Source organism: Podarcis bocagei (genome assembly GCF_964188305.1).
Source record: "Podarcis bocagei genome assembly, chromosome: 12".
Taxonomy (NCBI): Eukaryota; Metazoa; Chordata; class Lepidosauria; order Squamata; family Lacertidae; genus Podarcis; species Podarcis bocagei.
In genome coordinates, this window is record NC_138137.1 from 39272448 (window position 1) to 39283896 (window position 11449).

The following is an 11449-nucleotide window of genomic DNA, read 5'->3' on the forward strand; positions in this document are numbered from 1 at the left end:
TGAGAACAGAAATCGGGCTCCGGCGGCGTGGCAGCAGCAGGAGACCCCATTAGCTAAAGTGGTGCTTCAGGTTAAGAACAGTTTCAGGTTAAGTACAAGCCTCCGGAACGAATTAAGTACTGAACCTGAGGTACCACTGTATACGGCAATAGAATTTTGCAGAATTTAGGCCTGCAGCTTAATCTTAGGAGGTGCTGCTCTCATAAGATCCTGATGTCGGCATGGAAAAGTTCCTTTGCGCTTATGCTTGAATCTTTGGTTGCCATGAGCCTCTTGAGGCGATGCAGCTTTAGAAACAACACCAGTCTCAGGATTTTGTAGGTTGCCGGGGAAGAAATAAGACATGACATAAAAAGGAATACTGCAGAGCTGAAGGAGGTTCCAAAAAGGGAAATCAAAATCATTTAAGGGGTAGGAACAAGGCCTTAATGGGAAAGGTTACTGCATTTCAGGCTTTTTAATTTAGAAAAATGGGTAAGTAAGGGAAGATGTGATAGCAGTGTATAGAATTGTGCATGGGGAAAGTGGCTAGGAAGAAGCTTTTCTCATGAGTACCAGACTCCAGACCATCCAATGAAGCTGGAAGTTGGAAGATTAGGACAGACCAAGGAATGTATTTCTTCACACGTTGCATTGTTAAAACTATGGGATTTGCTGCCATGAAAGATAGCGAGGGCCACTAACTTGGATGGCTTTAAAAGAGGATCAGACAAATTCATGGTCAGCCAGCAGCCTGCTGGGAACCCACAGGCAGAACCTGGTGCCGCAGCAGCTCTCTCCCCACTTGTTCCCAGCACTGGTGTTAGAGGCTTACTGTCTATGAAAGTAGAGGAGGTAAAACAAAGCCATTGTGGCTGCAAGCTGTTGATAAGCTGCATCAGCCTATTTTTTTTTTTTGGAGAGAAAGAATCTCTCTCTCTCAGACTCAGACACACACACGCACACACACACACACTTTGTGTAAAATCCTTGATAAAAAATTCTGAAGAAGCTGAAAACTTGCCACACTATTTATTTATTACATTTATATACCGCCTTTTCTTCCAATAATCTCAAGGTGGTATATATGGTTTTCCTTACCTCACAACAGCCCTGTGAAGTTGGGTTAGGCTAGTCCAACACTCTAACCATTATGCCACACTGGCTCTCAGTGGGACAATTTGGTTGGCGCCAGCTATGGATTTTGGAAACTAGGATTTGCCAAGTCTGCATCACTGGTTGTGTTTTATTCCTTGGCCCACTGGGATGCTGACGTGCCAATCTGAACCCAGATTAGACCACCAATACGTACAATTTCTGCCCTGAATAATATATCTCTTTTCATGCTGGAAGCCACCTGCGTTTGTCCCTATGTACCACGCGGGACGCGGGTGGCGCTGTGGGTAAAACCTCAGTGCCTAGGACTTGCTGATCATATGGTCGGCGGTTCGAATCCCTGCAGCGGGGTGAGCTCCCGTCGTTCGGTCCCAGCTCCTGCCCACCTAGCAGTTCGAAAGCACTCTTAAGTGCAAGTAGATAAATAGGTACCGCGTTATAGCAGGAAGGTAAACGGCGTTTCCGTGTGCTGCGCTGGTGCTGGCTTGCTTCGTCACGCTGGCCACGTGACCCGGAAGTGTCTTCGGACGGCGCCGGCTCACAGCCTATAGAGCGAGATGAGCACGCAACCCTAGAGTCGGACACGACTGGCCCGTATGGGCAGGGGTACCTTTACCTTTACACCACCTCTAGTAAATGTCACTAAGGCTTTGTACACACTTTGTAGCACATTCAAAGCACATGCTTTTCCTCAAAGAATTCTGGGCACTGTAGTTCACCCCTCAGTTACATTTCCCAGCAAACCTTAACAAACTGCAGCACCCAGAATTCCTTGAGAGCAGAAATGTGCTTCTGATGTGTTTTAAAGGTGTACAGCCTCAGTTACCCACCTTTAAAAGGGTAATAATATTGACTCTCCCCGCAGCAGGGCTGAAGCACTCAGCAATTAAAAGTGCTATAGAAAATATTAATAATAATTCAAAAGGGATTCAAAGGACACCATAGGGACCTGAGCGCAAAGTTGGCACGAGTTCATCCTGTTTCCCGTCCCTCGGATAAGACCCTAATACCTCCTGCACTTGAAGCATTCTCCCTCCCCCCCCTTGTTCCTTTGCCAACCTCTGCAAACAATTGGACTTCAGGGGTGCAGATTAAAGCTGCGTAGCAGGTGGCAATCTAATTGCTATCAACCTTGTATCTGCATTTATTTTGTCATCTGAATTCGCCTGCAGCTGGCTCTCAACACTGATTATTTTTTGAGCAATTAGTTTACAGGTTCAAAGAAGGTATAGGCTTCAGATCCTCAATTTGCATGAAACATACAGTACAGAACCAAAGGTGGCAGAGGCCTATGTGATTTGGGAGGTGGCAGCAAAGAGGAGGGCTTTGTACAGGTGCCATGTTTTGAATTAGGTGAAATATTTACCCAGGTTTCAAAGTAAGTGCCCTTTTCAGTCTATTCACAGGAAAGCTTTCATTGTACAATTTTGTATATATTGCCTGGTCTGGCCAACTGGTACCGGCTTGATACTAGCAGCTGAAAGAGAAGGATTATGCCAGCAAAAGGTGGCATATCCTCCACTGGGTTTGGGATGGTGCCAGCAAACAGCCAGCCAACTAGCAACTGTGAAGGCAGCACCACGAGTGGAACACATCCTTCTTTTCATCTACAGGAATAATGAAAGCTATTTCAGAAGCCCGTGAAACAGCATAATTAATAACATTTTGTTTCCAGGACTTTAGGTGTTAAAAGCAATCTCCTGTTATGAGACGGGTGTGAGACTGAGCCATGGCAATTTAAAGCAGCATCATTAGGTGTTTCAAATGTTTGGTGTGAATGTGGCTCAAGTTGGGACAACACCCAATAAAAAGAATCAGGCTGGACATATCTGAACTAATCCAGCAAGCTCTTCCCAGGATTCAGCCTGACAATTCGGGTGCAACAGAAGAGCTGAGCTGCTCTCACAGGCTCAACGATAAGACCAAGTCTGAGAGCTGCAATTCATTCCATTTTAACACACAAGATGGCACCAAAGAACCATTTTAGCCCTATAGGAGTTTGTGTGCTGTTTGAGTGCAGTGGTGCGAGTCATCATTGCCATTCCTGGTTCCAGCTTGACAGATAAGTTTCTGTGTTGTACAGAGCTCTTTGGCATAGAGGAAGTGAGCTAATGCTGGTTTTAAGTTTTTGCAAGCACTGGTGGTCTTGCTTTGTAATCTCAGATCCCTGCTTGTATACTCGATTAGCAGCATCCCCAGCCTCTTTGGACATGCCCCATCTCCAAGAAACAGACAGTTGTCCAAACATAATGGGTGGGATCCAGTGACGACTGCTGAAGAGAAGTACTCTATGCCAACAGAACAGAATTGTTTTCCTCTCCCCTGCAGCATCCTGGGGTTGGGGGACCCTCTGGAGTTGATTTAGTTGGGGCACAGGGGAGGGTTTTTTGTCCAAACAGTCTAGATGTTTCCAATGAGAGAGAATGCCTGCACAAATAACAGTAATTAAAAAGGCTGAATCATACAATCATAAATGAACATATTACAAATGGTTGAAGAAAAAAGTGCAACATGTATGAAGACATAACAGTACAAAGTAGTAATGTAATCTGCTAGTAGTGCACCACTAAACAGTATACAAAAATTTGCAAATGATCAGCATGCAGCAGTCTATAGTTGTCCAACTTTTGCAAAGGTCAATAATGATCAATGGGGAAATGTTCAGATCACCCATTTCAGGTGTTACAAATGTGAAATACATTAATTAGAGGGATTGCAGTGCATATAATTAGTGCTGAGAGGGGACAGCTTTCCTTTGGTGTGTAAGCTTCTGTGATCGATACCTGCCAAAAATATTACACAGCTTCAAATTTGGAATTCAAAGAACAAAATATTTCTTTGTTGCTGTCAAAGATATTGTGTTTCTACTCCTGAGCGGTCAGTAGAACCAGCTTTATGTGCTACTGCTAGAAGACAGTGTCCTCTTAGCCCAGAGCTGATAGCCTAATGCTGCTAATGTACATCAGGGCATATGACTGAGCTAGTCAGTTTGAAACCAGATCTACATCTGATTGGCCTGCCCTAATCCCTACTTAAAAATCTGAATCCATGCCAATTCTTGGAACAGTTCCAGCCTGAATCAAGCTTTCTTGTCTAAAGTGCATATCAATCAATTTGGAAATCCCATTTGATATATATTTTTGTATGCTTAGTATTTCACTATTAAAACAGTGAAAGTAGTTTGAAAGGAAGATAAAATTGTGCAAGTGGCCCATCAGCCTAGGATGTCTGTTGATGAAGAGCAGACCAGATTTTTCAAATGACAGCTATTCACTCTGAAGTGGACTGAAACATGCCAAGCATCTGATCTAATGACGCCAAGCAGCCATGGCATCGTTCCAAGAGGAAAGGAAAACCCAGTGTGAGAAATAACTGGCAGAGGGATAGTAAATTAGGACACAAGCTGCACAGACCTGCACAGCATCCAAAATGAATGCTGGCACCATACAAAGAGGGCACTGGATTCTCACCCATTCCCAGAGGCTTCATATGCCAGCTCAGAAGGCTTGCCCCGACCAAAGCCACATCGCCCGAATGAACAGGTGCAGCCCCACCCAAACAACAACAATAGAGGACAAAGGAGAACAAATAAGCATTAACTCCAACCACAGTGCTACTCATCCTAGTAATCAGAGACAGGTGGCATTGGGTAATTCTGCCAGCCACAGGACCCCCTGGCTGCACATATTGGTAGGGTATAAGCTGCTATTAAATTGATGTTACTTGCAGTCACTACTAAGTTATGTGGCACAGCATATCAAATACAATAAACAAATAATTTAATTTGTATGCCGCCTTTTCAAAGTTAAGACCATGCTCAAGGCTGCTTACAACGTACAAAAGAAAAATAAATACGTAAGTACAAACATAACGAAGTAGTCATAAACAATAAACACAACGTCAAAAAGCACACAACCTGAACCTTTTTTAAAGAAATAAAAAACTGCATTGATTTAGACACTGCTTAAGATACGTTGTAACCAAATTTGACACAATGGTCCCTAAGGTCAATAAGCAGTTTCCTGACTATATTTGGACACCATTTTGAAACTAAATAACAAGCTCAGTCTTTCAAAAATGCACCGATTAGGACAACTATTAAGGTATTCTAACAAAAAATTGCTACAGTGGTTCTTCAGATCAAGCAGCAGGTTTTAGTCCACAGGGGAATATCCTTGGATGCCATTTTGAATCAAAATGGTGGACTAAACCTTTCAAAATTGCACTGATTGACAGTAAAGGGTTACTGTTGGTTTCTTAGAATTCCCAAATAATACCAGCAGTCCCCACTAGTTAATTGTATGGAAAGCCAATAAGAGATTTCAAGAATAAACACTAGTAAGTAATAGTAACTTGGTTTTTACCCACCTTGAGGCTTTACAATAAGGCAGAACACAGATTTTAAAATATATAAATACAGTGTTTAGAACCACCCAGAGAAGCAGTAGGTCCTTTAGTTGACAAATGTGTGATAAAGCTTAAGGGAGGCAGGAAAAAATTGTTTTAAAAACTAAGCCAATTCTTTACATCAGTCTTCAGGTGCTCAGCCATGTTCCCGTGGGTACCACAAGCCAGATACCACAGCAAACCTACAGCTGCCTACAAAAGGCAGACAGCTTTGGACTGAGTTCTCTGTCTTAGTGGCCAGCTACTGTTTCCTGCTGAAGATTGGCTCCACACACCTCAAAAGCTATCGGTTTTTGAGTAAACTCAACATATGTTGAACTAATGGCAACTTTGTATGGATCACACTTCTGGTAAATGCACATAAGCAAAAGCATTACAGAAAGAAAGGCTGGCTATTTCTGGGTTCCTAGGAAATCTTTGTGTAGCTTTGCAAAGATGGGTTTGATCTTGGTTCTCTGAAGAAACATGGCAAACCGAAAGATATGGAAACAGCAACAGGGAAGAACAGGGAACAGATCTCCAAGAGGAGATAAGGTTTTTTCACTGTTCTGTAAAAGTAATTTTTGGAAAATTCTTTAAAAATGCTTTTTGGTGGGAAGAAGTAGCAAGTTCTGTTGAATTTAATAGAACTTTCCTCCCAGGTAAGTGGAGATAGGATTGCAGCATAAATATCTGAGAATCAGAGGAGTTTCCACTGTGCAAATTCATCCCATTCAATCTTTGTTAAGTTCTCAGACTTGCTCTCATGTGGATCATTTTTTTTCTTGATCTAAGTCTGAAGGAAGCAGCTTTTGGTTGCTGAATTTGGTTGCCTTACTTTGTGTGTGTTGACTGTTGGATTTTAATTTTTATTATGGGCAGGGGTCTTTAAAGCAGCACCAGATTTAGGTCACTGCAGGCAGTTCCTCAGAACAGGGTGCTGATTGGAGGGGGTGCAAAATGTAGAAGATTCATAATTGAGAAGATCCATTTGGAGGAACCAACTATTGGCCTTGCACATGGTGCCATATTAAAAAGATTACATACGTTTGCCCCTGTTAAAAGCTGGAAGTTACCTGGGCCTCTCAGCAGAGGCATATCTAGGCTCCCTTGCACCCTTGACAAGGAGATGTATTGGTCCCTCCGAAGCCAGGATAGACCATGACCTAGAAACTCAAAAACTTTGCTTTTCATCACCTTTTGCTTAGGCAGGGCACCTAGAGGGCTACTGCCCAGAAAGCAGTCAGGCAGTCTCCTAGCCACTCCAAGCCAGAGCAGAGAGGCACAACTTTTGCTCCCCCACCCCACCCTGGGCCTGCCCCATAGGGGCCAGCTGCTAGGGGCCAAGGCACTTCCCTTCCCCATTATTATTTTTTGTTCAGAGGGCGTTCAGCTCTGCCACCTGGCTCCTCATAATGTTGCCTCTGGCCTGCACCCTTGGCGGGGACCAACCTAACCAATCCCTAGGTACGCCCGTGTCTCTGAGATGCCTTGCCTGGGACTAAGCCCCATTGAATTCAATTAGATGTGCTTCTTAGTAGACATGCAGCCCTGCAAGTAAGTGCATTTAGGATTGCATGGTTACAGGGTCCGAACCTCTTTGATTTAAAAAGGCTGCCTCTGAAGTTCAGTGGACGGCCCCTAGTTCTTGAATTCTGCCAATAACGCACCCATTTTGTTTTGAGGGAGGCCTTCAGAAATCTTAACAAACTGATCGTGATGATACAGTGAAGAAGATCCATAATCTCCAGGCTGTTCTTCCATGCCATGGTCCTGCATTAGTTTCCCATCCGCTTTCCCATGTGTGGGGGGGGGGGGGGACTCAAGCCCCACAACATGGGTTTGGGACTCAGGACTGACCCCCTTCTCTGTGTACCCAACTTTCTGTGCCCTAGGGCACTCTCTGAGCCTCTTGTCTGGGTGCCTGGGTGCAGGGCTCAAAGCGCAGGTTGCTTACCAACAAAGCCCCAGGGCAGCCTGTTGTCTCCTTAATTCCACAAGCTGCTTTCCTCACCCTGCACAGCTTTTTATTATTTTTTAGACATTGATCCTCGAGGTCTTTTTGACTGAAACTTTTTTTAAAAGCTGCCATCACGTTTTATTGTGTGCTCAAATTTAGCACCATCCTTTATGGAAATCCAGGCGACCTCTCTGCTCTTTGTGAGCAGGTGCCTACCGGTTTGCGAAGCCAACTGTTGGTCAAACTCACAAGAGGACACTGTAAAAGTGTTGGCTCCCCCTTTCTCCTTTCCCTACCTCCTGTGCTAGTGTGAAATCCAGTAGCTAACAAAGGTGGTGGTGAGAGCTGGGGGGGTGGGGGGGGGAGATGTGAATACTTAAAGACCCGCTTTTCAAGCCCACTTACACGTCTGGGGATGATTTTTGTCTTCTTTTTTAAAGAGCCTGTTTTGAAAATCGGGGCAGAGGGGGTGGGGGGTGGGAGCAGAGAGATGAAGGCACAAAAAGATACCTGTTTGGTTTGCAAAGGGCCTGGAAATCACCCGTGAGCGACCATATATAATTTGATTTGCTAGGCAATATGCGAAGCGATTGCCCATCATTTATAATGTTCATTGAGCATTTTGCTTAATTGTGTCTCTTTTTGTAAAGGAAGCACAGCCCCCTCCCGGCTCCGGAGCGCACAAGTGGCCAGATTCCCATGGACCAGCCCGGTCTGCAGCTTTGCGAAGCTTTCCCAAGCGCTCCGGCAGGGGCGGGGCGAGGGAGGCGTTAATAGCTCTAGGCCGGCTGGACAGGGAGGGGGGGGGGAGAGAGGGAGCGAGGCGGGCGGGAGGCAGCGAGCGAGAGCGGAGAGAAAGCAGCTCGCGCAGGTACGAGCATCCTCCGCCGCCGCCGCCCCTCCTCCTCCCTGCAGCCCTTGGCAACCCGCCGCCTTTGCAGGTGCTGCCTTTTGAAGAGCGCCACCCCCTGCCCCTGGACGTTGCTCATTTCTTAGGAGAAGTGGGATTTATAGGGAGAGCCGTGGCTGATTAATCTGCGGGAGGCAAACAGAGGAAATCCTTCATGTGGGCGAGCGCGAGCACGCGCGCATCCCCAGAGCCACGAGGTGCTCAGCAGCTCAAAAGCCACTCCATCTTCTATGGCGCTCAGGTGAGGGGCGCAGTGCCGGGCAGCTGCCGACAGGTGTCGCGCTGCACGCGGCTTGGAAGCCTAGGGGCGGAAAGAAACCTGTTGCAAGCGCAATGAACTCGCCTGGGTGTAGTGGTGTGTTGTTATCATCAACGCCTCTCTATATATGAATCGAGCCTCCTGCTTTAGGAAGAGATGAGGATCTGTTGGATCATAAACCAAACTTACCGAGCAGCCCTCTCCCGGTTGATCTTGCTGAGCATCTCCTCAGCCTTTCTCCCCGGGGTTTGATCAGTCCCGTTTGCCGAAGGAAAGAATCCGAAAGCGACCTGGTAGATCGGCAGCCTTAGCTGGAGAAGGGCGGGCGATCCAGGACGGTGTTTCCTGCCTACTTGAGGAGATCCGCCTTGAGTATCAAGCGTAGATGCAAATCCGCGTTGGACACGCTGTGATATTTCAAGAAGACGCCCCCACCCCCAACAATAAGTTCTTCGGCTTAGAGAAAGGCTTAGATATTGTTCAGCACAAAAAAGTTTCGGTTGCCTCCTAAAAGCGGGAAATTTCCCCTTCCAGTGGCTGCAAGGAAATAAAAAGAGTTGATGAGCCATATACGTATATATATAGGCAGCAGCAGTGCGCCTGCGTTAAGCCGCTTTGGGGGCATGCCACTCAACGCACATCGCCCCTGTGAGTGCGATAAATACACTAATGAAAAAACGAATCGTTCTCTTTCAATATTTATTAACCCGCAAAGAAGGTTGGGAAAAAGAAATGCACTTCACTTTGCCCCATTAATTGCCAAAATGTGTATAATTCTGATTCTGAATGTAGATTGCCCCATACAGGAAGCGCAACCTGAACCTGCTCAGAGAGGTTCCCGCGGGGAGGGAAACACCCACCCAAATGGATTTGCGGGCCAAACCACAGCAGTCAACTTTTCCCTTTTCTTGCGAGGAATCTTATTCGGAATAAGGGGATTTCCCTTTAAAAAAGGAAAACGTTGACAGCTATGGGCCAAACCCTACTTCAAAACGAGCCCTTTCGTGCTTTAGACGTGTTTTGGGGCGTGTGGAATAGCAAATGTTGTACCGGAAGGCTTCCCCGACCCCCCAAAACAAGAGCAAAGTTTCGCCACGTGCTCAGAAGGATCTTATCCCCTCATAAACGTTACTTTCCATTGCACATTCACAGGAGCCAGCACAGCCTGAGGCTGGAAGAGAGAGAGAGAAACCAAGGGGATGGCTTTAGCACTGCGGCAGAGCGAGAGACAGTTCTAACCGTTGATTTCACCCGCCGCCCCCCACCTCACTACGCCCCTCCTCAGCCATAGCCCCACATCTTCGTCTCTTCACCGCCCCCACCCCGCCATCATTTGATTTGCCTCAGCAGCGCCTACAAATCGATGGCGTCCCATTTGTTACAGTCTTCCGAGGGTTCCGTGGAGAGAGCGGGGCGCGGGAGGAAGGCCCTGCCTCCCTCCGTCCCTCCCTCGCCTCCAGGCGCACAAGTGGTGGGATTCCCATGGATGCGGCCTGCTCTGCAGCTTGGCCCTGCGGAGGGGGGAGGGGGAGACACGGCGACCCCCGGCTTGAAAGGAGGCTCTTTTACGGCGCATTTACCAGCCGAGGGCTGCTCAGGTACCAGCTCCTCGCCGAGGGCGCGCCGCGCCGCGCTAGGCCCGTGCTTGCAGGTGCGCCCGCAAAGTGGCCGCCTCGGCGCCTTTTGTGGCGGGCTTTTATTCGCGAGGGGCTTTTGTGTTCCTTCCCTCAGAGGCCGCTCCGCCTTGTTGTCCCATTAGCGCCGCCGGGCTGGGGGCGCCATACTGCTTTGTGGACGGGCCTCTGGCCTGCCCCGTTGACTGTTTTCAGAGGAAGCTGCGACCATGGGGGGAAACAGCATGGAAGCCAGCTTAGCCCGGCCGACTCCCGTTTCTCTCAGCCCCCAGGATTACAAGGCGTCGGAGCAGGGGAAGAAGGGGGTCAAGGCACCCAGAGAGGTTGCCAGCACCCGCTACAGAGAGGAGGGAGACCAGTCAGATTTCTCTGAGAAGGAACTCAGTGGAACTCCAAAGCCTTATTAGATTACTGGTGGGCCTAAATAAATATCCTCTCACCAATTCTGCTTATATGATTCCAGTAGGTGCACCAGACCTGATATCTGTATCTATTTCAGTGGCCTCTCCCAACACCTTAAGTGTATGAGGCAGCGGAGAATTTGGAAACTGTGCATGTAGAAATATATAATGCGGCAATGAGGGCACACCTACTGGGGATGGAGAAAAATAGGTGTGACTTCACAGCAGATGCTCACACAGCAAATGAGCTTGTGAATGTTGCCATGCAGGGTGTTCACTATTCAGTTTGTGCCCTTTTTTCCTATGTGAGTCCATCAAGAAAAGATTTGGCAATGCAATGCTAGCCTACAGCTGCCTACACAGAAGTCCCACAGGGACCAGTGTGCCTTACTCCCAAGACCATGAGAAAGCCCCTGTTGGGTCAAACCAAAGGTCCATCATCTAGTATACAGTGCCCTGTTGCATACAGAGGCCAGCAGTAGCTCAGTGGTAGAGCATCTGCAGAAGGTCCCAGGTTCAGTCCTTGGCATCTTCAGGTAGGTCTGGGAGAGACTCCTGTTTGACATCCTGAAGAACTGCTGCCAGTCAATGTAGACAAAACTGAGCTAGATGGATCAATGGTCTGAGTATAAAGCAGCTTCCTGTGTTCATAGATGCCTCTGGGAAGCTCAGAAGTAGATATGGCAATGAAAGCAAAAGAACTTCCCCCATCAACTAGTTTTCTGCCACCAACTGGTGTTCAGTGGCAGAGTGCCTTTTGAGTCTGAAGGCCACATTTAGTCATCGTATCTGCAACCGATTGAT

General features: G+C 47.2%; 1 protein-coding gene across 2 annotated transcripts in view; it reads right to left on the reverse strand.

Annotated features, from left to right (window-relative positions):
- Positions 1-11043, reverse strand: part of PIP4K2A (phosphatidylinositol-5-phosphate 4-kinase type 2 alpha) — a 190582-nt gene extending 179539 nt beyond the window's left edge. The window contains exons 1-2 of one of the 2 annotated variants that reach the window (XM_081163282.1): positions 10191-11043; positions 8800-9147 (exon numbers count right to left, since the gene is read on the reverse strand). The gene's annotated coding sequence lies outside the window, so the exon portion shown is untranslated. Of the gene's footprint in view, positions 1-8799; positions 9218-10190 lie in introns of those variants that run through there. The other variant, XM_081163281.1, reaches the window with a different exon arrangement.
- Between the last annotated feature and the right edge of the window lie 406 nt (positions 11044-11449).